The following is a 4649-nucleotide window of genomic DNA, read 5'->3' as shown; positions in this document are numbered from 1 at the left end:
CACTCTAGCACCTGGGGCAGAGGCCAAGGAGCCATCCCCAGCGCCCGGGCCATCTTTGCTCCAATGGAGCCTTGGCTGCGGGAGGGGAAGAGAGAGACAGAGAGGAAGAAGAGGGGGAGGGGTGGAGAAGCAGATGGGCGCTTCTCCTGTGTGCCCTGACCGGGAATTGAACCCGGGACTTCTGTACGCCAGGCCGATGCTCTACCACTGAGCCAACCGGCCAGGGCTAAAACACATGGTTTCTAAATTGCTGCTACAAAACAAGCATATTCAGAAAAGTCTACCGTCTTTATCTTCTCCATTTTGCTCCTTCTTTCCTCATTGAGAGAATTTTTGTTAGGTTTTAGTTTATTGTATATAAATATGTATATTTGTTTTACTTATATATGTGTGCATACACACTCAGACAAATAATTATCTATATATTATTATCCTTCCTTTTTAGATTATAAGGTAGTATACTACATACAGTTTTCTTAATCATTCTTTTTTCACTTAAAAATATCTTGGAGTTAATTCATAATAGCATGTAAAAATATCTCTTCTTTTCTATAGCTGTATAGTACTCCATTACATGGATGTGTCATAGTTTTTAAGCCATTCTGCCTGTATTGGTGGAGATTTGAGTTGTTTACAATCTTTTGCTTTTGCAAATAATTCTCCAATGACCAATCTAATGAAGATACTTTTTATTTATTTCCTTTCTCTTTCTTTTGTTATTATTGTTGTTCTATTATTTCTCAGATACAAATACTTCTCAAAGAGATATACTTATTAATTCTCACTTTTGGGTAAATTGGCTTATCAGATTACTTTGCTCAGTATATGTACTCAACTATATATTTATTAAAATAGAGTCACTTAATTTCTGCCCAAGGCTTAGGCAGAATGAGAGTATTTGGCACAGAAAAGAAGACTCAGCATTGAAACTTATAGAGCAGGACTCACAAGAGATATAAGGAGTATAAAATTAGCCTATTTTATAATTTTGCCATTACATTATCACAAGATTAACTAAGACCAAAATGCTTACATGGAAACTTTACATACTTTTCAGATAGAGTATAATTCACTTGAGTTTACTTTTCTTCTTTTCTTTCAAATCAACAGAAATCAAGCATATGTTTCTTTTTTCTTTTTCTTTTTTTTTTTAGTGAGAGAAAGGGAGGCAGAGAGACAGACTTCTGCATGCAGATCCACCCAGCAGGCCCACTAGGGGATGACACTCTGCCCATCTGAGGCTGTTGCTCTGTTGCCAGAGGCAGATTAAGGTCAGTTGAGGACCGGGCACAGAAGAAAATATTGGGCCCCTTAAAAAAAGAGAGACAGGGAAAATAAAAATACATGTTAACCATATTTTTAAATAAATAAAAATATTATGTACTATTAATGTTAAAATTGCACATATAAAACCAAAGTGTTATCAGAAAAAAAGTGTAAAGTTGGGGTTTTGCGGGGCCCTTTAGAAGTTGGAGCCCAAAGCATGCGCCCAGTGCACCAGCCATTAAATCTACCTCTGTCTGTTGCTCAACAACAAAGTCTTTTTTTAAACACCTGAGGCAGATGCCATGGAGTTATCTTCAGCACCCGAGGTCAACTCAGTCCAATTGAGCCATGGCTGGGGGAGGGGAATACAGAGAGTGAGAGAGAAGGGGGAAGGGGAGGATCAGAGAAGCAGATGGCTGCTTCTTCTGTGTGCCTTGACTGGGAATTGAACTTGGGACATCTACACACCAGGCCAATGCTCTACCACTGAGTGAACCAGCCAGGGCTAACCATATGTTTTTGTTGGTACCATTTAGTATAGTATGACTCACTCTGTTACAATTACATAGATAGACTAGTAAGCATTTTAGCTAAGATGTATTTACCCCTCAACAGCATTTACTCCTCAACAGCATTTATCCCTCAACAGCTACTAAAAAAAACCTAAAAAAACTTCAACAGCCTTCATAAGTTGCATCTTCCCTTTTACTAAAAAATCGTGGTTTATTACAGTTGCATGGAAAGAAACCATGGCAAAATAATGGGAATTTAGATGTGCCATTTTCCTTGCTTTAAGAACTCTCCCATAAAGTCCTGAAGAGACACTAAGACAAAAGAGGTTTTAAAGCAAACTACCTCTTTTTGTGAAGAAATTATAGAGAAGGAGAGAAAAAACATTTAAAAACTGTTAGGAAAATGAGCCTAACCAGCAGTGGCACAGTGGATAGAGCATTGAACTGGGATGCAGAAGACTCAGGTTTGAAATGCCAAGGTCACTGGCTTGAGCATGAGATCCTAAACATGACCCCATGGTCATCGGCTTGAGCCCAAAGGTTGCTGACTTAAGCCCAAAGATCACTTGTTTGAACCCAACGTTACTGGCTTGAGCAAGGGGTCACTCACTCTGCTGTAGCCCCCCCTCGCCCATCAAGGTATATATGAGTAAACAATCAATGAACAATTAAGGTGTCACCAACAAAGAATTGAGGCTTCTTATCTTTCTCCCTTCCTGTCCATCTGTCCCCATCTGTCCCTCTCTCTGTCACACACACACACACACACACACACACACACACACACACACACACTGTTAGAAAAGTGATAAGAAATAATTATGATCTTTCTTCTATCCGAAGTGTAGGTTTGAAATTTCACCACATCTCTACTGAAATACAATCACATAGGGAGGGATAGTTAGAAGGCCTCATTACCCCTCCTGCTCTCTGCATGGATTGGAAGGGCTTTGGAAATTCAGATAAGACTGCATTTAACTCTAGAAAAATTACATGGTGACAGACTGGTGAAGAGAAGGGGGGAGAAGGTGCAAGTGAAGAGCAGTGTAGACAAGAGAAAGATGTAAAAGATTTTCAACGAACCATCACAGACCACCTTTCCCTTCTGAAAGGGAATAAATAAGGACATCAAATTCCTGACCAATGTCCAGATGCTATAAGCGCACACCTGGCACTAGTTTGTATTCTGTTCATTGGGAATTCTTGTTAACCTCCCAAGACTGACCTGAGCATAAGGTTTGTCCCTAATTGCTACTGTTGGGCAGATAAAATATATTATGCTCACTTTGTTGAAGATGGTGCTTCCCACGTGGAAGCCTGTCACCCAGATGATAATATTAGTTGCCCTTCTTGCTTGGGATGGGCATGATTATGTTCATATGTGTTGGGGGAGGGCTCTTGTGCCAAAAGGTTTTAAAAGTAAGAGAGATCACATTGTTCTGGAAAGAAGAGGGATTATGTTCTAGAATCTAGGAGGAGAGCAGAGAAAGGCCACGTGGAGCAGAAGAGAAGCAGCCTAAATGGTGGAGTGCTGAAGGAGAAGCCAGTTTGTGCAGAGTTTGTGCAGAGAAGGAGATGGGGAACACAGGTGAATAAGGCTAGTGAGCTAGAAACCTTTGATTCTAGGAAAAAAAGTGATAAGAAATAATTATTATCTTTTTTCTATAAGTCAGTTGCTTTGTGAGCACTGAATGAGTGGATTTTGGAGCCCAGTGTGTGTTTTTACCTGCCCACCGGGTGCAAGCTAGGATTAAAGGTAATGGCCCACCAGTTCTTGACTCTTGTTTCATTACCATCTGTTCGAATCTAATGCGAACCTGCATGGGCCAGACAGCAGTGATGGTGGCTGCAGCTACTGGCTTTACATTTGGCATAGTCTGTGGCAGGATTTGAAATTTGGTATGGAGCCACCACCACTTTTGAGCAGTGGAGTAGAGGACTGGCTGCTGTTATGGTTCCCCATAGTTGTCCTTTTGGGGACCATAGGCTGGCTGACTTTTACAGCCATGCAAGAGCAAACTGAGAGCTCTGTGGAAGAGGCTGCCTGAGACCTGCAAACCGAGCAGTAGAAGGAGCTGGAGCAAATGTGGGATAAAGAGATGACGACCCTGGAACTCGAGCAAGCACCGGAGAAGGAGGCCGACCAGGTTTGTGAGATTTGCTTGGAAATGAAGCAGCTGCTGGAGAAGGAATCACAGATTCATGAGTTGAAGCTTGCCCTGAATGTTGTGGAGAGCCAGCAGCGGCAGGAGGCCAGGACTACGGCTGGGGTTGGGGCTGCAAGGTGTGCGGAGCAGAAGGCGGCGGCAGCCCGGGGCTCAAAACCAGCAGTGGGAGCTGGTGTTTTCAGTTCCTCTTTGGAGGATGAGGAGAATTGGGCTGGAGATGCAATCTGCAGTCTCCAGAAGGTGAAAGCCCAGCTGCAAAAAGTACTTACTATACGATCTTGGTAGGTCTGAGATTTTGGAACACAGGGTTGGGTGCCATTATGCTCTCCAGAGCAGAGATGGAAATGCTTACTGCCATTGCCACATGCTCCTCTTTGGGACACTGTAAGACCTGCCAGGATGGCAGGGATGAGAGTGGTGGCTGATGCCCCATGTGTGTGGACTGATTTCCTGGACTATGACCGGAGTGGGCACTGGCTCCTTGGTTGGATGGACTTATGGATTTTGGACAATGAGAAATACCCTGATGGGGGTGGGGGGCGGCTTTGCTGGAAGCACTCCCCTGCCCTGGGAAGTTTCCCCATGGCTAGAAAGAAGTCCGAGGACATTTTGCGCTTTTGGCAAAGTGCTCAGAGACTGGTGAAATGTACCTTTGTAATTGTTGAAATTGTATGATTTGTCATGTTGTTGTAATTTGTGTAAT

The sequence above is a fragment of the Saccopteryx leptura genome, chromosome 5, assembly GCF_036850995.1.
Source record: "Saccopteryx leptura isolate mSacLep1 chromosome 5, mSacLep1_pri_phased_curated, whole genome shotgun sequence".
NCBI lineage: Eukaryota > Metazoa > Chordata > Mammalia > Chiroptera > Emballonuridae > Saccopteryx > Saccopteryx leptura.
This window is presented reverse-complemented; position numbering follows the sequence as displayed.